Genomic DNA, 24,248 nt, shown 5'->3' on the forward strand with positions numbered 1-24,248 from the left:
TCATTTTTAGAAACCACATATTTTTTGATCATTATTTGAACCTACGATGTTTAAATGGGTATATTCGAACCCACTATCATTTGGTTAGTTCTCAAACCCACTATCTTTTTATCGCTATTAGAGCCCAGCATTTCTTTAAGGTACTCAAACCGGCTATATTTTGATCAGTATAATTTGAATTGATTTAAATTATCAATGTTAAAAATGTCTTAACGATGTGATCGTTAAGACACGGTTCCCAGCAGATCACCGAAGTCAAGCATCACTGGTTGCAGTCAGTGTGCTGGTGGGTGAGCACTTAGTCTGTACAAGGTCCGACGGTATGCGGTATGGGTCCTCATTAAACTACTTTGCCGTAAAGTGCACGACTTCCCGTGTAGGTCGTTGGACTACCAAAGCTGGTGTGCCATCCCCTCTGCAAAGGATCGAAATTGTGATGGCATGTCTTCGGATCATCCTCAGGGATGTTTCCCCGACCGTCGTCAATAGCCCATTGTGAAGATCTAGTGCAACTTAAATAAACTACAACTGTCTCTGATTAGGGCCGTGATATCCAAGTGGTTAGAGAATCGTACTTTGGTCCAGAAGGGTCGGGTTCGATCCTGGACGACACTAAGACCCATCGAGTAAATACGTGATCGTAAAGAATATGGAATTAAAAGTCCTGTGTATGATCACCGTGCAGTACTATGGGTAAAGGAGAAAATTTCCTTCCCTGTCAGATCTACGTCTAAATTGAGGATGTGGCTTCATAAAAAATGTGATGGCAAGTTCTCGGATCGTCCTCAGAGATTTTTCCCGGACCGTCGCCAATAGCCCATTGTGCAGCTCCAGCGTGACGTAAATGAAATACCTACTTACCTACCTACATTTGATTTTATTTTTTTCTAATGCGTGCCTTGCAATATTTGATGCTCTCCGAAGGTGTTGGTACTGGTACACCCTATTTGTTGATTGCGGCTCTACCCATTGAAAACCAGGCAATAAATCTATTTTTTGTTGTACTTAATTGCTGCATTTTTCTTTGCTCAGCTACTTTCACGATAATCCTATCATTTCAACTCAAGATACAGAGGATAAAAATGAGAACCATATAGATCCCTATTCGACAACTGAACTCTGAGACTGAGCGGGCTCAGTAGCGTAGAGATAGCTGGTTCAAGTCCCTCCCGGTGTCTCTGCGATGTCCTCGTCTGTACTATATGTTCTTGAATTTGACAAATGATTTAAAAGCCGCCTTTGTTATCAGCAATATAGTAGTTTTGTATTTTATTTTTCTGTTTTGATTGTATCAAATGCTCACAATACTTAAACAAACAAATATAGTCGGATTTAAAAACGCCATGTACTCATTATTGAGTATAGTGATACGTTCAAAATTGATACATCATATACACTGATCAAAATTGATACATGATACATCATTGTATCAAAGATTTTATATCATTTTAAACTGAGTAATTTTAGATGGAAAGAGTTTCTAATTTGGAACAAAATCATTCGAATATTTTTTGAAAATTTAAAATTTAAAATTAAGGTTTTTTTTAAAAAATTTTCTATCTCAAATCGACTATTTGAACATTATTTGAACACACGATCTTTTGTACACTTTTTCTTACCAATTCCCTTTTTTTTCAATATTCGAGCCCACTATCTTTTTATCGGAACTCTAACCGGATATAATTTAAAGAGTTTTCAAGACAACATTCTTTTTTGAACAATTCAACAACCAGCTATCTTTTTTATTGGTACTTGAAGTCGCTGTCATTCAATCAGTATTCAAACTCACTTTCTTATTGGTACTCGAATCTACTCATTTTTACCGGTTCTCGAACTCGCTATCATTTGTTCAATACTGGATTCTACTATCATTTGGTCATTACTTGAATCCACTATCTTCTATCGATGCAACGGAGAAAGTAGCATACCTTGAAGGTCGATGGACGCAAATTCGAAGGGGTGTCGCGTGGTGCAATGCAAAAATAAAAATATATTAAAATAACTAAATAATACATTGGAAAAAATGTTAGATTACGATTTATTTCAAAGCACTTAAAATGCTTAAAATTTATTTTTTTAAATGCTGGATTACAATTCATTCATTTATGTAATTTTTTTTCTGAGAAATGAAGACAAAAAAAATTATTCATTTACATCACACTAGAGCTGCAGAATGGGCTATTAGCGACGGTCTGGGAAACAACCCTGAGGATGGTCCAAAGACATGCCATCACAATTTTGATCCTCTGCAGGGGGAATGGCACCCCCGCTTCGGTAGCCCGACGACCTACTCGCGAAATCGAGCACTTTACGGTAGAACAGTTTGACGAGGACCTATACCGCACACCCTCGGTCCCTTCGCAGACTGATCCAAGTGGTCACCCACCCGCACACTGACAGCATCCAGTGATGCTTGACTTCGGTGATCTGTTGGGACCCGTGTCTTAACGATCAGTCCACTGCGGGACTTTTTTTTTCTTCAAAGGAAAGTAACAGTGAATGAGATCGTAAGTTAGTAGGACACACTGAGATACGTACTGGTGGTTAAGTCCATCCCTGACACGGTTCCCAGTAGATCGCCGAAGTCTTGCATTTCTGAAAGCGGTGAGTGAGAGGGTGGGTGACCACTTTGATCAGCCCGTGGAGGGACCGAGGGTGCGTCTTATCGGTTCTCGTTGAACTGTTTTATCGTAAAGTGCTCGACTGCAACAAGTTAAAAAATATTTTTTAAACTTGTGAATAATTTAATTATTATGTTAACAATTTCACTACAAGTAGTATTAATTACCTATTCCCCTACACTAGTATTGAACGTTCGTTCAGCGAAATAAAAGCTATGAAAACTAATCTACCTGATCTACAAACACACAAGAGAGGTTTTTAGCCATAATTTCTATCGAAAATGAATCCACGGAAACAATTAATTTTGAAGAGTCTATAAAATTATTTGCGTCTGCTAAAACACGAAAAAACTACATTTTAATGTTAATGTTTATATATTTCTAAGTCATGAAAGATTACATTTATTAAAAATATTACTTTTAATAGATTACTTGATATTAGAATACTTGAGGTGATATTCTCATTATTTAATTCCGCAGTGGTTTGTTGTTGTTGTTGCTGTTAATTTACGTCGCACTAGAGCTGCACAATGGGCTATTGGCGACGGTCTGGGAAACATCCCGGAGGATGATCCGAAGACATGCCATCACAATTTTGATCCTCTACGGAGGGGATGGCACCCCCGCTTCGATAGCCCGACGACCTGCGCGCGAAGTCGAGCACTTTACGGTAGCACAGTTTAACGAGGACCAATACCGCACACCCTCAGTCCCTACGCAGACTGATCCAAGTGGTCACCCACCCGCACACTGATCGTAGTCAGTGATGTTTGACTTCGGTGATCTGCTGGGAACCGTGTCTTAGCGATCAGTCCACTGCGGGACTTCCGCAGTGAACTGATCGTTAAGTCACGCATCACTGGTTGCGATCAGTGTGCGAGTAGTGGGTGACCACTTGGATCAGTCTGCGTAGGGGTCCTAATTAAACTCTACCGTAAAGTGCTCGACTTCGCGTGCAAGTCGTCGGGCTACCGACAACTGTTTATTTCAACCAACTGTTTTTTTGTCGAAACTCGAAATCTCTATCGTCTGATCATTTTTAGAAACCACATATTTTTTTATCATTATTTGAACCTACGATGTTTAAATGGGTATATTCGAATCCACTATCATTTGGTTAGTTCTCAGACCCACTATCTTTTTATCGCTATGAGAGTCCAGCATTTCTTAAAGGTACTCAAACCGGCTAGATTTTGATCAGTATAATTTGAATTGATTTAAATTATCGATCTTAAAAATAGATCGTTAAGACACGGTTCCCAGCAGATCACCGAAGTCACGCATCACTGGCTGCAGTCAGTGTGCTGGTGGATGACAACTTGGATTAGTCTGCGTAGGGACTGAGGGTGTGTGGTATGGGTCCTCGTTAAACTGTTCCACCGTAAAGTGCTCGACTTCCCGTGTAGGTTATTGGACTACCGAAGCGGGGGTGCCATCCTCTCTACAGAGGATCAAAATTGTGATGGCATGCCTTCGGATCATCCTCAGGGATGTTTCCCAGACCGTCGCCAATAGCCCATTTAGCAGATCTAGTGCGACGTACATGAACTACAACTCTCATTCATTAACCTAATGGCAATTTTTTAACTTTGAGATCGTTGTTATTTATTTTCACCATGTGCTTCTTAAATCAGCATTCTGGGTTGATTTATAAATTTCTGGTAGTAATAATATTGTAGTTTAAAATATAAAAAGCAATTTCAAACAGCGTTATGACTACATCAGTGTGGCAATTCAAAAGTTGTTTTCCAAAATTGGATTAAGGATGCCGTTTCCTGCATTGCCAGGGGGGGCGTGATTGAAAGCGTTGCTTATTTTGTTGTTCGTCGGTCAGATGTTGGTTTTTGATGATGTTTAGTTACTTAGTTTTAATGTATTATAAGGTGGAAAAGGACGAATAACTTTGTGTTCTGTGCATATATTTGAAAATAGTCGCCCCTTTGGAAATTCTTCAAGCATCTGAATTTAAGAAGTTGTCGAATTTTCGCAGTGGTTATTTCAAAAACCGAAAAAGAAAAGAAACCGACTCAACGTCGTAAGCTCTAAAACGAGACAAAGGAAGTAACAACAAAAAGATAATCACATAAAAGGGGTGAGTCGTACATATTTTGTTTTTTTGTATATAAATTGCTTTTGTAATATAGAATAAATTAGAATTCTGGAATTTAAGTTTAATTAGGTATAAGTAAGTGTTTTAAGAATAATGATTGAAGTCAACTGACGAGTTTTGAGTTCACTTTTGTTGCTCTCCTTCGATTTCTTATAAGTCTATTTATTTAATTTCTTTGTTTAAAGGTTCTTTTATTTAAATACTTATTGGAAATTTGTTCCAATTGTATTCCAATTTTTTTTAATTTTGATTTAAAAAAATTTGTTTTCTCTTCATATTTATAACGTATCCTAAGCAACATTTTTTTAGGATTTTTATTTTCTAATTTGGAATGATCTTGTGAAGTAAATTTTTTGGCACATTTTTCTTAATATTTTAGGCCTTTGTTCATTTCTAAGTACATAAATTTTTGAGCAGTTAAAATATTAAAATAATTTAATTCAGTTTTTTTTTTCTTTATACCAAATGTATACTGAGTGACTCCAAATTTATTTTATTGATTCAATTTACAATTTTCACTGTTCACAATTATTTATTTAATAAATAAATTAATTAGTAATTATAAATAAATAATTATAATACTTGTAAATAATTAAAAATAATTATTTATTAGTAATTATAATAATTATTTATAAATAATTATTCCAATTGTTCTCCAATTTTCAATACATAAACGTTTCAATGAAGGAAAACTGAATTTGAATAAAAGTTATCTTTATGTACTTAAAGTGAATTTATACATACGCCAATTTTCAATACATAAAGGTTTTAATAAAAAGAACTGCATTAGAATAAAAGTTATCCTTTTTTATGTACTTAAAGTGAATTTATACAAATCTTCAATTTTCAATACATAAACAATCGATAAAAACTGGTGAAAGAAGGGGAAAGAATATTTTCATTTGAAAACAAAGAAATTTAATTAAATTTAATGTAACTTTTCTACCCTATAATTTTTTTTAATATAAGAAAACTGTTAATTTGAAAATTTACTTCTATTAGTGAATGATGCAATGTTAGTTCATTCTTTGTCTCGATTAAAAATCGAGTTTAAAGGGATAACTTTATGTAAGAGAAGGGATTATGCAGTCGAAGTTTTAAATATTGATCATATTTGCTTATACTTGTGTTCTTTTATATATATTTTGTTTAGCATCCCCAAAAAAAATTTGATTTTGTAGATTTGTGAAAAGAGAGAAAATTACTTTTAGGTTTTAAGACATTGCTATTAAAAATTTCGCAAAAAACAAAATGCTAAATCGAAATTTTTTTTTCAGTCAGTTACAATTCATCTCCAACATTTTTTTTTGTTGCGTGGTGCCAACTAGGTAATGAGAATCTAGAGCACGTTCTTTTAAAACTATAAACTAAGTCATTAGGATTAAAAATTCATAGTTATATTTTCCATCATCAAATGCCTAAAACAACGACAGATACTTAGTAATATTTATAGTAATACGTGCGTACTGATCACATATGAAACCACTTAGTTCCTTTAAGTTGAGTCGAGGGAGCTGGTTTGTCAGTCACATGACCAGCAAAACGGGTCATTGACACCACAATATTTCCTCCATTTCTTCAGCACTAGAAGAGTTTCAAGTGTCCTGCGCTCCCTGATTGGTGACTATGAACTATTGGAATACGACATTCTCATTCACGCTTTAATGGCTGCATAAGAGCTTCAACACAAAAAACGTGCAGTATTTCTTATCTCTCACGATAAATGTTTGTACTAGATAAACTAATTAAACCACATTGCCCAGTGTGCATCACAAAACACAGCTCAACCACACCCTAATTCTAAAATCCATTACCTAACGAAAAGCCTAACTTAATTTAACTCCAATGTTCAGTTAAATTATTAATTAAATTTTTACTGTTTTTTATCATACCAGCTGTAAATTGTTTTAAACCAGTAAAGATAAAGAAGTGTTCCTAACAGTTAACTTTATGGTTAATTTGGGGGACAAATTCTCCTTGGTTATTTTACGGTAAGTTTCTAATGAAATTTCAAACAGTGTATCTTCGTTAATTGTTTTACATATGTGGATAATAAAAAAATTTTTATGATTCAATATAAATGCTAAAAATATATGTAATCTTTGTTGCATGGATATGATTCAGTTTCACTGGCTTTATTTTAAACGCATCGTTTAGGTTTCAGTATTGTCAGGTAATATTATTAGTTAAATACTATTCATTCAATTGCTAAACATAATATTCTTAATATAGAAATTTTCATTCGCCGATTTTTTTTTATCTGAATAATTTAATAAAAATCTATAGGAACACGTCATTTGTTTCGTTTCAAAAGAACCTGGAGCCTATTGATCGACTGATATATCTTTTCTCTTCAACTTTAACGTTTAAAAGGCATCCCCGTATGCTAATATAAAGTCAGATGCTATGGAAATAGTTGACGCACTGCATAATGCATTTTTCTCTGGATTCACGGTCTTGTCAAAAAAACAAAAAAAAAAGAAACCGAAATCTTTGTCATAGATCTGTCTCGAAATTCAGACAAAATGCATTTTACTTTAATATTGACTGTCTGGGGGGACATATCACAGAATCTTTGTTTCTATACTAAAAATCTTTATTAAGTTCTCGATTTTTGCAGTAACTCTTTTATTTTTAAATGCAGACATTACTTATGCAATGTCTGATGTGTTTCATGGTAATCTCCTCAATCAAATTATAATTTATGTTGCCTTATCGAAATATTTCTGCAATGTTTAAAACTTGGGTGGTAAATTAAATGTTTTTGTGTTTTTTCAGAGGGTTTTTTTATTCGTCATAAGACTTTTTTTTTTCTTCTGAAAATTTAGAAGTGTCATTAATATTTCTCAATCCTACAATAATTAAATAGGCACTTTTTGATTTTTTTTTTTTAAATTTCTGACGAAATACTTTGAGGATTATTTTGTAACTTTAGAGATGTTTTAGGTCATGCTTATTCTTAAGGCTCAAACTTATAAGTAAATTTTAAAGTTTTCGGAAGTTTGAGAGATCGACAGTAAATTTCGTTCGAAAACAAGCATTTTTAGAAATATAGCATTCATTAGAATTATAGCAAAAAACTTGTAACTAAAGTTAATTACTCTGGTTGCTAATCGCAATAATTGCACAAAAGTTCGTACTTTTAGCTTAACTATTTAAGGAAATATGAACATTATTATAGAAAAAAAACAACTTATTTTTGTCTCACGTTTTTTTTTTGTTTTGTTATTACTTTAAAAAATATTCAAAATGAAACGAGTTTTTTGAGCAGTTTTTAATTAATAACAAAATTATCGCTTAAAACCTTGAAAAGCAATCCGTCAAAAATAGCGCAAGATTTTGTCCAAAGCACTCAGTTTTCAGCGTTTACATTTTAAAGTAACAATAGAACGAACAATTTGTGTGTTTTTTTTAAATATTTTGGAGAGAAATATATTAAATTGATTTAAAGTATTGTATGTATATGTATATATATGTCATGGCGAAAGACCGAAATCGGTGGTTGTTGACTTTCACCGGTGAATGTCGACAAACACCAAATACGTCGGTGAAAGATTGAATATTTCATTACATTCTTGTACATTCGGACCCTTACCGGTGTATGTCGACAATCACAGATATGCTTTGGTGAATGTCCGAAATATTTATTACATTCAATTTGATCTGAATTTATTCGTGGATATAATTACATTTAATATTTATTACATTCGATTTTATATGAATTTATTCGTGGATATAATTACATTTATTCTATATTTTAACCCTACACTGATGTTTTAAGGTTAAGTGCCACTGCCCGGTATACATTTGCCCGGTATACCCTACACTGATGTTTTTTAAGGTTAAGTGCCACTGCCCGGTATACCCTACACTGATGTTACTTTAAGGTCAAGTGCCGAGGCCCGGTATATATTTGCCCGATACTCCAAACACTGATGTTCTATCGTCTAATCTATCGTCAGTAAGTAATAAAATATAGAATAAATATAAATATATCAAATAAATATAATAATATTAACGAATAAATTAATATAAAATTGGATATAACAAATATTTCGGACATCCACCAAAGCGACTATGTGATTGTTGACATTCACCGGTGAGAGTCAGAAATAAGGGAATTTAGCAAATATTTCGGACATAACACCAAGCGACTACGTGAATGTTGACATTCACCGTTGAATGTAGATATTCTCCAGATTTCAGTGTTTCACCATATATATATATATGTAACATAAAAAGCTTCAATTGATCTTTTTATGTTATCCTAATTAATTATTCAAATCGAAATACTTTCTCACACTTTTAAAAGCCACATCCTGTTTCTAATTCTATTTTTGGCCCAACTATGCATAAATTTAAATAAAGATCTTTTTTCCCTTTTAAGCCGTGGGAATCACTCGAGCAAGCTCACTAACCAATATATCTAAGATTTCCCTAAATAGAGACATTTTCGGATTTTTGCAAGATTTTCCCTACCAGAAAGACTGATCCTGAATGGAGTTAACATCACTTTTCGCTTGTCTTCCATAAGAACATGATCTAAATAAAATACATCTGATTTTATTAAAATCCTGTGTCTGTTTCCCTGCTCGGTCCGACTGCATCATTTTATATATATATATATATATATATATATATATATATATAGCACAATAAGAACAAAACCGAACTAAAAACGGAAACAAAAAGAAAACTAAAAGAAATATATATATATGAGAAAGAAAAGAAATATATATATATATATACTGAAGTACTGTGATTTTACCTTAAATAAATTGCTTTTATCTTGTACCCATGGCTATGTAGCTAACATGTATATAAGTTGATATTATACGTTATATTATTATACGTTGATATTATCATACATTCTTTCTTCTCATTATTTTTTTTTTCTCATTTGAGTGCAACAGACAGTGTTGCTATTAAAGAGGAATTTTTATGGTTACAGTTTTACATTACTTCTGTTTGTCACCAACCATCTATTTCTGGTTTTATGGTCTATTATTTCATTTTATTAAAACTTTTGACTATTTTTTAAAAAATTATTTAAAAGAAAAAAAAACATCGCTGATGAAAATACTTAAAAAAAAAATTACCATTATGGAAATTTTAAAAACGAAAGTCCATGCAACTCACCATTTTTTTATGTTTCACTTAGGTTTACAATTTTATGAAGAGACTAAGTTTGGAATGGAAATTATTATTTTCTAAAATGAAGGCAGTAATTAGTAATGCCGCGAACATTGATTTGGTGGAATAACTGAATATTCAGTCAAGAGATTTATTCAAATTCCTTAATTCCAGCACCAACCAAAATATTATATATCAATATCTTCATTCGAAACATCTGTATTGCAAATTTCAGTCTTTAAGAAAGGGTACTTTTAAAAATTGAAATTCTTAAGAAATATTTCCCTTTTACTTCGAATAATCTTATAACGTACTTCATTCTTTAAAAAAGTACAATAAAAAAAAACTTAAACTAGTTTAAACCTCAAGATTTAAGAGGTACATGAAACAAAACAAAATACATATCTTATTCAACCATAACTAATTTTCCACTAAAAAACAATTTATTTCGATTACCATTTTTTTTTACTAAAATTTAATTAGTACAATAATTTATTATCAGAAAATGTTTCATGCACAGTGTGCCAACTTCCCTAAATAACTTTTGATCAAATGATCGGATCTTCACGTTCTGGGACTCAATCTTCATGGCTGGAAGAGGTGACCTCAAATATGTTAATTAGAGCCGTGGTGGATCAGGGGATGGAGCGTTCACCTTCAATGAACAGGGGTGCGAGTCCCAGCGATAGCTGGTTGATACGAATTCCGCATCTGGTTTGCACCGACCACAGTGCTGACGTGAAATATCCTCAGTGGTAGACGGATAATGGATTAGTCTTTTTGCCGTCAGGCTAACCGTTTGAGGTTCTCGTGGTCTTCGTCTCCTTGTAACGCAAATGCGGATTAGTTTCATCAAGAAGTCCTCCACGAAGACGAATTTCTCCCAATACTTTTTTTTTATTATTTCAGGAGTTCCCTTGTCTTCTGGATTGGGTTTAAAATGACATTTAAATCACATAATCAGACACAAAAACGTACTTTCTCTGAAAAAAAATTTACATTTTTTCGAAGGAATCAGACGGAGGGCATGAGGTGGAATCAGATTTATCCGGAGGTTTATTATCAGGAGAAATATGAGTATTTATCTTCTAAAGATGTGTCTTTCCCCGGTATCAGAGAAGCATCCATTTTATGTCAAAAATGCGTATATTTCCCCTTTAAATTTTACTAAAAATTCGTAAAATTTACGTAAAACAGAATCTCTAAATTATAACAAAAAGGTTTCCAAAAAAAACTTAAAACTTCACGTAAAATTATGCATAAGTAAATAAAAAAAATTTTTGCGAATAATGAAGGTAATAGGTAAGAATGAAAACGTTAGTTTTACTTATTATTTACGTCAAAAAATTTAAAAAAAGATTCACGTCAAAAGATTTACGTCAAAGAATTACGTCATAATAATTTTGACGTATAATACGTCAAAATTTATATCAGTTGAAACTTCGATTAATTCTAAAAGAAATATCCAAAAAAAGGAAAATTTACGTAAGCAAATTCGTTTTTTTTTTAAGACTATTTTACCAACTATCTTTTTCTGGGTAAGAATTAGTTCATTACTTTCAGAAAATATTTACGTCAATAATGCAGAAACACAGTCAAAATAAGAGAAAAGCTAAAATCAATTCAAAGAATTCCGCTTATTACCATTACCAAATCTTATAGGACTGTCAGTACTGATGCACTCCAGATACTGGCCGGGGTAAAACCAATCTACTATAAAATAATTGACGAGATTTACATTAAAAGAAATATCTGGAAATGGAGGATAGAAGACATCAATTGGCTTGAAAATCATATGTACTTTCCTGATCACCTCTTACTGCCTCCCAAACTGGTTCATCCCTCAAACTCTCTCGCGTTGCCCTAGGGGAAATTTCTTCCAACTAACCATGGCATTGAAATCTTCACAGACGGGTCGAGAATTCAAACTGAGAACAATGGTAGACTTATAAATAAATCTGCATATGGTGTTGTAATGAAGATAAATGGCAAAACCACCAGTACCATCTCGGCGCGTTTAAATAACAACTGCAGTATTTATCTGGCTGAGCTCCTTGCGATACAGACAGCGCTCCAATGGCTTAAAAACCAGGGTTCTCCAATGGCAAGCATTTACACAGATTCCCTTTCTTCACTTATGAGCCTGGAGGACCCACGTAAACACCTCAAACTTATAGAAGACACCAAAGCCATGTGGAGTAGCAACTATAATATAAATTGGATTAAAGCACACTCAGGCATTGAAGGGAATGAAGAGGCCGACTGGGTTGCTAAGGAAGCCACTAAGCTTGGCCAGATTGATTTCGAGATCCCGGGTGAAAAATGCGAAATTAAATCTTACATTAAGAACATTACTTTTAACCGCTGGAGAAATGACTGGAGGTCTAGTGACAAGGGAAGACAAACCTATAAATTTTTTAAAGACCCAAGCATAAAGCGCCTGCAGGCCAATTTTTATTTAAACCAGCTCCTTACTGGCCACGGAGTGTTCGGGACCTATCAACAAAAATATTTCAAAAAATCAGCTTCATGCATTTACTGTGGAGTGAGACAGGACATTGATCATCTACTTAAGCACTGTCCAAGATTCCGGGCACTTCGTGGAACCCACATGAATAATTGCGAAGAGGAACATCAATTCTTCGCTATATTGACCTGCAGGAAAATTGTGACTCAAATTATTAAACAAACCCTCGAGGACATTCTAGCCCCAGATCAACTGGCCCCAGTCATGAACCAACAATAGAGCATGTCATCGTTAATTTTTACTAATCAACTTTTTGCCTTACATTTTGAATTTTTATCTACTTTTGATTTTAGACTTCATAGACTTCTAGTCAGACTTTTACTTTTAGACATTTACTATTTGGACTTTTAGCTTTCATTGATTTTAGTTTTGAGATTTTTTATCTCTTGTTTCCTTATTATTATAATCATTTAATTCTCGACATTTACACCGGCGCTATTGGGTTTCATTGCCTTTAACACATGTTTTTAATTGTCAAACATTATTGTTAATCCACTTTTAACTGATCACCACCACTGTCATTTGGCGAAATTCTACTGTAATTTTAGTTTTTAGAGAAATTTTATTGTAATAATTATACTTTTATCTCCGTATACCCCCCTGGGGTGGGTCGGAGTTCAACCTTACTTACGTCAATAATGCGTCAAAATGTAAATAAGTTGAAACTTCAAATTAGGTAAAAAAGAGGTTATCAGGAAATAAAAACTGAAAATTTGCGTAAATAAATTTGAACCGAAATTTGAATGGTCAATTTGCTTTTTCAATAATACGTAAAATACACAGAATCATTTCCTTAAATATACTTAAAACTGAATCTTTAAATTACAGCAAAAAGTTGTTATCCAAAAAACGTGAAATTCACGTAAAATTATACGTAAATAAATTCATTTTCTTGCGAATATTTTACCAACCACTTTTTAGGAGGTAAGAATTAGTTCGTTATTTTTAGATAATATTTACGTCAATAATACGTCAAAATGTAAGTAAGTTGGAACGTCAAATTATGCAAAAAAGAGGTTATCCGAAAAGAAAAATAATTCCGTGACTTAATTCGAATCGAAATTTAAATTGTAAATTTGCTTCGTCAAATATATGCAAAATACACAGAATCATTTTGACTAAATCTAATTATTCTTTTACTATGAAAGCTATCTTACCGAATTGTAATTGATAAAATCTATCTGTTAATATTACGTTAATTATATACCAAAGCGTTTTTACCAAACACCGCAACGGTGATATCAATCTGAAGTAAAATTTACGTATAAAGCGTATTGACTTTACCAATTTCCCAAAAATTTGCGAATCATGCTACATGGGATGTAATTTTTTTTCGTACAAGTACATTCATCCTCTATTAAAATTTGCGAATGCTTTGAAAAAGAGGATCCGGGTTATTGATATGCTACTATTAGAATATCAGAGAGAAAGTTATTTTTGAGTTCCGGCCACCCCAAAGTGATTCGTATCGTCCAATCCGGAAGTACTTATTAACACTAGATTGCCCATCAAGGAAATCATTTTGACTGCTTTTTAATTTCAATTTTAAAAACAACGATGTATGTACCGACACAAATTTTTAAATTTTCGTGACTTTTTGTACAACATATAATTTTTTTTATTGTTAATATTCACTAATAACTTGTTACGAAACTGTAAATAATATACATAAAATAATATTTAAAATTAATTTTAAGCAAATTTCCTTACACATTAGTTATTCTTTCTCAATCCTTTGCCTACAGCCTTTGGGCAATGTAGGTATATACTAAGTTTCAGTCTTTCCAGTGTTTTTTCTTTGGTTTGAGAAAAAAAGACTACTGTACTTTTTTTTCACAGGGAATTTTTTTAGTTTTCAATACTGTACTTACAAACTTCTTGGCTATATATTTGCTATGCTTATAGCACAGACCCTTTCTTGTTTTTCAATATCATGTTTAACATATTTTATTAAGTCATTTTGCTTTTTGAAAACAATGCATACTATTTAGTGTCAACAACTTTGTTTTAAATATACATAAATTTTACAAAAAATTTATAAAAAGGAAAGTTATGAGGAATCTTTTTGAAAATTATTACTAATTCATTTTTCTAAATTCTTCCATTAACAAAACATTTTCCAGTCAAAAGGAATCTAATGAAAAAATAAGTAAATATAAGGAATAAATAACTTAATGAACAAAGAAAGAACATTTAAAAGATGAATGTTCAAAATGTAAATGCTACTAATTTATTAATACATTTTAGTGTTATTTAAGTTTAGTAATTTATTATGATTTGGGAAATTTTATGATTTAGGAAATTTTATTATAAAATCGCTTAAATACAAATTTCTTTTGAAATATGAATTGGGGATATTTACATAGCAGTTTTTTAATCTTTTTCATGCTGTAAAGGTAGTAACATTTTCTAAAACACTCTTTATTTATTTTAATTCTGAGTAATTGAATTTGACATTTAAGTACATATCAAAAGGATGAAATATACTTTTTCATTTTAATTGTATGCCTAACTGCATGATATTTACTTATAATATTTGCACTATTTCAGCAGTTTTTATTCGATATTTCAAATAGATATATTTTTTAAAGTCAAAAAAAGTGGTAATAAATATAAAGGTAATCATTCAATAGGAAAAAGATTCGCTCGAAAAATAATCTTCTATTAAAGTCTTTTAAGATAATAAAGAAGTTGCATTCGGGGAAAACATTTGAGTGTAAAATAAACAAACTTTAAAAAATTTGAATTCCATACTTTTTTTTCCAATTCAAACCCTTATTTACTAATGCAAACACAAATCATTTTAGTAGGAATAGTGAATAAAATAATTTAATATACTATTTTAACATATACTATTGTAATATAATATTTTAACATAAAAAACTTCAATATAAACATATGAATAAAATAAATAGATATCTTTAAGAAATATTTTACGAAGAATATAATAAGGGTTCAGTTATGATGATTTGATTCTTAACTGATACTTATAGAATATTATAGGATTTAACTGTAGAATTATTAGAATTAGATTGTTTCTCCCACATTATAGAAGAATTATATGTGACAATCTTTTTTGTTTCCTACTCTTTACTTTTTCTGTTCATTAATTTAACTTAATTTCTGACATAGTATTATTTTGAATGGAGACCACACTGCGGAGTAATTTTCCTTACTTCGGTCGGTAATTAAAATTCACTACATCAGGGATGGGCAAACTACGGCCCGCGGGCCATCTGTGGCCCGCCGGAAGGTTTTATCCGGCCGGCGGACAGAATTTTAATTTGCCGATCCATGGCGAATATAAACAATATTCATTGTACTACATCCATTTTCTTGTCTACTTTGTTTAAAGCTATTTTTGTTCTTTCTTCTTTTTTTTAACAAAGTACTGATGACCTTTTCCCTTTCTCTATTTTTGTTCCACAAAACATAAATTGATGGAAATAGTTAGCACAGACAGCTTCAATTGGTAAAATGTTGAAAGCAGAAGTTCTTTATAGAATAGCCGTAGATTAGCTCCAACTAGTGTTTGTCTTTCCCGAGGAACAGACATATGGAATCTAATATAGGTGAAAAGTACTTCACAAGAGGCAGACTAAGCATTTTTAAGTTCCAACATTATTTACTGCGTATGCAACACATACAACGTCATTGTAAATAATGGTGAAATTATTAAATGTATAAAATGGCTACTGCTTTTTTGAGTTATTTGTAAAATTTTTTGAACCCAAAATGGCAACTAAAAAACGCAAAGTTGATGTAGCGTTCAATGATGAATCGACTTTATTTTATTTCAGAAGTTAGAATTTTTATTTTCGAAGTTTTTACTAGGCCCACCAAGCTTTTTTTTCTAGATTTTTTGACCCACGACCAAAAAAGCTTACCCATCCCTGCACTACATGATATTGGGAGAATTATTTTTTTTTTATAATATAAATAAACAATATTATTAATTTATTCAATAGTTCTGTTTTGAATTATAGAATAACTGTAAATATTCAAACAATTGAAATTGAAATCAATTAACAACAACATACTGATTTAAACTTCCTTTAACATTTTACTTAATGTTTTAACGTAATTTTTTTTATTGAGCATAGAAATAAGGTTATGTATACACGGTCCGGTATACCCTACACTAATGTTTTTTAAGGTTTAGTGCCACTGCCTGATATACATTTACCCTGTACTCCGAACACTGATGTTTCTCTTAATCTGACCTCAGCAGATATTTAAATATAGAAAACCCCTTACCTATTAAAACCCCTTAACTGCCGCTGGCGTATATATACGTCTCGGCCAGACGATGCGTTAACTGGCACAGGCGTATATATACGCTTTCCCGAAGTACGATACTTTTCATTGCGCTGCTATAAATAATAAAATTACACCCCCGACTTGTGAATGCAGTAAAATGGCCTTGAAAGTGTTTGCCAATGAAAGCGAAAAACGGTGGCACTGGGGAGTGAATCACGTAAATTTTACTTGGCGGGTAAGGGGCTAACGAATAATATAATAGCAAATCGGTTATAACATATTTCGGGCATTCACCAAAGCAACTATGTGATTGTTGACATTCACCGGTGAAAGTTACATTCTCTTGATTTCGGTGGTCATTCTGGGTAACATGAGCACTCGAAATGTTACAACCTTTCTTCCTTTTCAACTAAAGAACAAAACAAAAAAAAATTTTGCTGCGTCAATAACTATTATGGTACTCCCGAGTTATTTAGCTCAAAGGGAAAAATGGAATTTCATAATTGTGATTTGCAAATTGCAATGTGAATGAATTCACGTTTCAATTCTGGTTTTGTTCAAAGCAAGAAAGGAATAGAATAACAGAACAGTTTTTTAAAAATAAATCATCCGAGCAAGAATATCTTTTAGAAGCTTCGAAAAATTCTGGAAGTTACACGACAAGTAGCAAGCATTCATTACGGTATTTAAGCAAATATTTATAAAACTAACTGAGAACCAGTTGTAGTGTATCTACCACTACAATTATTCAATTCCAATTCACTAGTATATAAGACATGTTAACTCAATTCTATGTCGGAGTTCCTTATCATAGATGAAATTCGACTCAGTCGATAACTTCTCTCCCCCACATTGGTGACTTTCGAACGTGATGTGAACACGCTTACCTAGACAGAAACGCCCACTTCGATTTGAACACGCCTACTTCGATCCCCACTGGACAGTTAACTTGTGACTGCGTCTTTATCCACTTCCTGGGGCTATTGCTCTTCAGTCAAGATAACACACAACGTCGGCCTGAATACACTCAACTGCTAATGACAACATCAGAGAAGCCACGACCATAAACTTAATACAGCTCTCACGCTCAGTATTTTAAAAGTACGGTGATCTTAATACAGCTCTTCCGGCTTCTTACAAAACAGCAATGTATCAACTAGTAGTATCCGTTCATCAAATTCTATCACAGATAATTCTGGCGGGGGACAGATATAATACTGTAGTGTGTCTACCACTACAAAAATACAATTTCAATTAACTAGTATATAAGACATGTTAACTCGTTTCTCTATGTTGGGGTACCTTTTCATAGATGAAGGGTGACATCTATGTCGATAACTCCTCTCCCCACACCCGTTCTTCATTCGGGGTAAATAAAAAAAAAGGAAAATAATCAGTATTGAAGAGCTCTACGTAATCATTCACAAAATAGAAAAGCATTTACCGACATAATTAACTAAAATAATTTATTATTTATTGTCCTTAACGTTGACTTTACGTTATTACATTAAGCAAAACACGTTTTGTTCGCATAATAGATTTTTTTTAATAGATCACCAGCATCACTTTTAATAATGCTATTGCTCTCGGAAAACTCATGATATTTACCACTATCAAAAATTTTTTTTCTGCCACATATCGAGGGGCAATATTTCCACACTATCGGTATTTAAACTGCTCAATATTAGTGCATTTTCAACAAATGCATACATGTTAACAATTGCATGTTAAAAATGTTAACAAATGCATCAATACTTTGTATCTTTATCAGTTCATCTGTTGTATATCACATAACCTTTCAGCATTTGTAAGAAATACAGTGGTAGTAAAATAAATTTGAAATTGTAAGGAGACCTTGAATAAGGACTTTAGAGCATGATCGCTAACATAACATTTAAAATATTAATAAGTAATTGTTAAAAACAATCTTTATAGTTCTTATTCAATGAAATATTAATTCCCTATCTTTGATGAAATAATATCTGAATTAGTTTGTTAATAAATTACACCAATTCTTATTGAAACTACGCCATAATACCAGTTGCAAGTGCTACTTAAATTAAGCGTCATCTGCGTATGGCGGTTTTTTTTACGATTTCTGAAAACGGATTAGTATCTTTCTTCCCTATAGTTTTGCTTTTAAATACATACCTTATTTTTTTTAATTTCAATAAATTCGTTTTACCATCATTAATTAAGTATTGATCTCAAGAATAATATGGCGATTTTTTACGGTTTCTCAATATATATATATATTTTTTTTCCATTAACTTTGCTTTTAAATATATGAGTTATTTGTTTCCATTAATGCATATATAACTTTGCTTTTTAATACATAGGTTATATTTTTCCATTAATACATATAGCCAACATTAATCAAAAATTATTGATGCCAAATGCAATATGACTCTTTTTACAGTTCCTCCAAAGGAAACTCTGTTCCATAAATTTTGCTTTTACTACATAGCTTATTTTTTATTACTTTTAATATGCATCTATATTACTTAGATTGACTAAGCATCTTTGCGTCCGTAATAAATGCCGAATTTTTACGTTCCTCCTAAACGAAGTAGTGCCCCATCAATTCTGTGTTTTTATACATAGTTATTTTTTTCAAAATTTCAATTACCGTTAAATTTAAATTATTTATTTTTATGGAAACACGTTTGAACAAAAATTGCTTAACACCAAAAACATCTGTGGTTTCAGATAACTTTTGAAATACCAATTTGGTTAAACAGTTTCCCAAGCTAAAGTTAGTCATTGAATTTAACCGACGTAACGAGAAAAAAAAAGTTATTAAAGTCCCTGAAATAAACTTTTTTTAAATCATTTGGAGGTATAGGTTAGCAAATATCACTGAAATTGTCATTAAAATATTTGAAAAAAATCGAATCGTCTATATTTAAAATAAAAACAATGGCTAACTTTGACCCATTAAAAAAAATTCCATTTCATTTTCCGCTTATTCTGTTCGAGCGCTTCGTCTTGGAATGCTCTAATGTCAATATTGATCTCTCCCGTGGAAGTATTGGGAGGGTATGTATCTATATTAAAAGGCTTAAAGTAGTATTTTTGTGTTATTTTCTTACCTGCATTCTTCTTAAATTATCATTCAACCTTTGCTCACAATTAATTTACTTTCTCTTTTCTTATTTTGTATTTTAGTATTCAGTATGCATAAATTAACATTTTGGATTTTTCCCTTTAATTAAACCGTGAGAAAGATTTAATTCCCTCAACCTTTTAGTGGACCAATTATAATTAGTAAAGTTTCCCTTTTTCTCTGAGAGTTAACATAATAGAGGGAAAAACTTGTGCTACTTTCTCTAGGATGAAAACTAAAGCATGCAGATTTCGGAGCGCGATTTGTGCTCCGCAAATTCTTAAATATGCATTAAATAAGAGATTATTTCAATTCACTTATGTTTTATTCATGTCTTGCACTCTGCCCCCCCCTGATAAGACGGCAGGACATTACTGCGAAGATTCTAAACTATGAACAAAAATGTAAAAATATAATTGCTTCCAAAGGAGATTGATTGAAAGTATAAGATGTCTGTCTCCTAGCCAGAGGGGGAAAAATGACAGTAAAAAAAGCTTGTTGCGAGTTGGAGTTCCTGACGAAGTGATAAATAGAAGATGCATTTCTCCGAGAAATTTCCTTGTGTAAAAATGAGCTGTGACACATTTTTACTGTTTTGTTTTTTGTTTTTCTTAGTGCAAAAATGGAAGAATATTAATGCCATGGAGCTTATTTTATTGCAGCTGATTTAAAAGAAGGTTCTTTTAATTTTGATGAAAGAAATTAAAGAACCAACAATGGGTTATACGAAGGTTGCCACTTGCGTGGAAAAACTCCCCATGTATCTTCCAAAGAACAATATGCTGAATACTCCCTAAACAGTTTCATTTACAGCTCATTATTTAGATGATATAATTATTTATTCAGATAACTGTGCAGAACATTTAAATCACATTAAGGAAGTTTTGAAATATGTTGATTTGAAAATTTAAATTTAAAATCTTCTAAATGCTCTTTTTAGAAAACTAAAATTCAATTTTTAAGGTTGTGTAAGGGTATAGTTTCTCCTGACAACAAGAATATTGAAGTGATTAAAAATTTGAGCCAGCAAAATCTCTACAGCGCTTCTTAGGTTCAATAAATGTGTACAATATACTTATCAATAATTATACTAAACTTAAAACCCCTTTAAATAATCTCTTGAATACAACCTGATGTCGGACTCCCAAATGTCAAGAAGCATTCGAAATTCGTCAACCTATTACGAAAATTTTTAATCCTAAATTGCAATCTCATATTTTTGAATCAAAGTGAAGCTGGAGCAATTTTGAAACAGCCAGATGTTTCAGATGTCTTATACCCAATAGCAATCCGATCCCTAAGACGGTATGAAAAAAATTAAGCTATCGCTGAATGTCTTGCTATTGTTGATGCATTTATCAAATTTTTATCGTTATTTATTCAGCAAAACATTCACCATGCCTATCGATCATGTATCAATTGTTTGGATAAAAAATTTAAAGAAAAGGCTATTCCGCTGGTAATTAAGTATGTATGATATAAATTACACAAAATGCACTTTGAAGCTGACATGTAGTGTCGAGAAATGCCTGAAAATATAAATAATGTAGGCCATTTTTCTCATCTTTTGCAATTAGACGAAATTCTAACTAGATGATAACAACTGACAGTTTTATTGAAACCGCCTTATGTTTGAGCTGTGATAACTCTGAGGAGGATAGAGCGTTCGCCTTCGAATGAGGTGAACCGGATTCGAATCCCAGCGGTGGCGGGTAGATATGAATTCCGCATCACATGCTGACGTAAAATATCTTCAGTGGTAGAAGGATCATGAGTTAGAGTTCCCTTGCAGTCAGGCTAACCGCGGGAGGTTTTCGCGACTTTCTTTTCCGTATAACGGAATTGTTGGTTAATTCCATCAAAAATTTCTCCACCAATTCAAATTTTTCCCCAATACTTGTTCTAGGAGTTCCCCTGTCTTCTGGATATGGTTCAAAATTACAAGGCTGCCGAATTAAACATAAATAATCATAAACCCGAAATATTGGGTCATCTGTTCAATGACTGTCATAAAATAAAATAAAATAAAATGTTTTATGTTTAAGTGGAAAAGGTTTTTACCAAAATTGTTGTTTAATTTTCTTTATGACATTTCCTTCAGTTATAGCAAATTTTAATAAACATTCTCATATATGTCAAATAAATGAAACCCGTAGGCAAAAACTATTCGGTTGACTTTAGAAAATATCTTCAGTTTGGTCTCTTTTGAAATAATTAGAAAATAGTGTAGGATGTTTTAATTATTATAATTCTACCAAACAAATTTAACTTTAATAATTGATCATCACACCCGATATATTAACTTTTTGCACCCATGTTTTTGAACTCCCACAAGTATCTATCGAAATGCAGCATTCACTTCATTTAAAATATTTCTTAAATGAAATAATTATATACTCTTGCTCAGTGTTCCCCTACCCCCGGTCCGTGGATCAAATTATACCGGGCCGCCAATTCATTGAAACTGAATTTAAATTCCTAGGTTTGTACCCCAAATTTAAAATATTTGCGTTCCGTTAAAAAAAAAAAAATTTTTTTTTAAAAAGGGGCTGCCGAAGGTAATGACATAAATTTCTTAATGTTTCAAAAAGTACAAAAAAAAGAAAGAAAACCACCGCAACTATTTTCTCTTTCAATTAGTTTTAATGAAATAAAAATCAATCATCATAACATAACTGTAAATATCATAAATATAACACGAAAGCGAGGCGCGAAATTCACTTTGGAACTAATGAAGAACTTCGTCTTCTCTCTCGATCGTGACTCATTGATTTAACGTTCTAGTAAGTTAAAATGTTAAATAACTTTATATTTTTTTCTGTAACCGTATTTTATTTTGAAGGCATGTTTAAATACAATTAAATTAAAATTAATAAATCGAAATATTCTAAAATATAAACAATCAACGTCCATCCCCCCAGCGGTCCACGGTAAAATTATCAAACGTTGACAGGTCCGCGGTGATAAAAAGGTAGGGGAACATTGAACTAGCTCACAGACCAGAAACTAAGGGTTGGACGTTTGGACAAACGTTTGTTGTTGTTGTTTAGGTTCCTTAGGGTTGGTATTGTGTCTTAAAGAAACCTATTTCTTCTAGGACATTGAAAGAAACTAAAAGTGTACAATACTATTGTTTAGCTATTAGTATTAGAAGAATAGCTTAAATCTGAAAACATTAAATTTAATATAGTACTAGAAAGTTTAAAGTTTTCACTTTGAAAAAATTGACTATTTCCATTTATTTTAGTTACATACAGAAGCTTAAAGTCTATATACATTATTTAAATATGAGTTCGAATCTTTTGATTATATGTGATCGGTTTGATTATATACACTCCTCAAAAGTGAAATTGCAAGACCAAGAAATAATGCACGTAGCGTCATGCAAATTTCAGGAGCGATAGTAGTGAGATGGATATGCAAATGATTAAAAAACAGACTAATAAAATCATTATAAAGCAATTTATTCAATATATAATGTGGCCACCTCGGGCAGCTATACAGGCCTCAATCCGGCGAGGCATGCTATCAATGACTCCATTGATGGTTGCCTGAGGTATCCTTTGCCAAGTCACATCCACTGCTGTGCGCAGATCATCGATGGTTTGCGCCATTGGTCCTCTGTTCATGCCACGTCCAATGAGATCCCATAGGTGCTCTATGGGATTCAAATCTGGAGAGGCTGCCGGCCAGGGAAGGATGTCAAATCCAGTTAGGCTGTTAAGAGTTCGCCGTGTGACATGCGGCCTGGCATTGTCTTGGTGGAATACCGTGTTGGGTGCACCCTGCAACAAGGGCAGAACAACGGGATACACAACGTGTGTGACGTAGCGGTCCGCTGTCAAACTGCCGTGAATGTGTACCAGGGGCGTTCTGTGATCAAACATTATGCCACCCCAAACCATGATGCCCGGTGTAGGACCGTTGTGACGCTCGGCGTAATGGGCTGGTTCGTAGCGTTCTCCGGGTCGCCACCATATCCGTCGACGGCCGTCATTTCTCCACACACGGAAACAAGATTCATCCGTGAACAATACCTGATGCCATTGGATGGTCCAGGTACGATGACAATGACACCACGCCAGGCTTCTAGCCCTGTGTAAAGCGGTCAATGGTACCCCTGTAGCTGGTACCCGTGCACGTAACTGTACTTCATGCAATCTGTTGCGTATGGTTTGGGTGGACGCAGATCCACCTGCTCCTGAAGGCAACCGGCTTCGGATGGCACGTGCCGTGGAGAAAGGGTCTCGAATAGTCTACTGGCGAGTACGCCGGTCTGTGCGCTCTGACGTGCACCTGTGCGCACCACTTCCTCTTCGGCGTGCACGTAGACCTTCCTGAATCCATCGTGTGACACAACGTTGGATGGTACTCCCGTTGTGCCCAACACGAGTTGCTATTGCGCGCAGCGACAAACCAAGTTCATGGAGTTCGATAATACTGTCACGTTCCCCGGTCGTTAACTGATGGTATTGAGCTCGCCGACGTCTC

Source organism: Parasteatoda tepidariorum, chromosome 8 (genome assembly GCF_982258835.1).
Source record: "Parasteatoda tepidariorum strain Cologne lab strain chromosome 8, Ptep-v5.0, whole genome shotgun sequence".
NCBI lineage: Eukaryota > Metazoa > Arthropoda > Arachnida > Araneae > Theridiidae > Parasteatoda > Parasteatoda tepidariorum.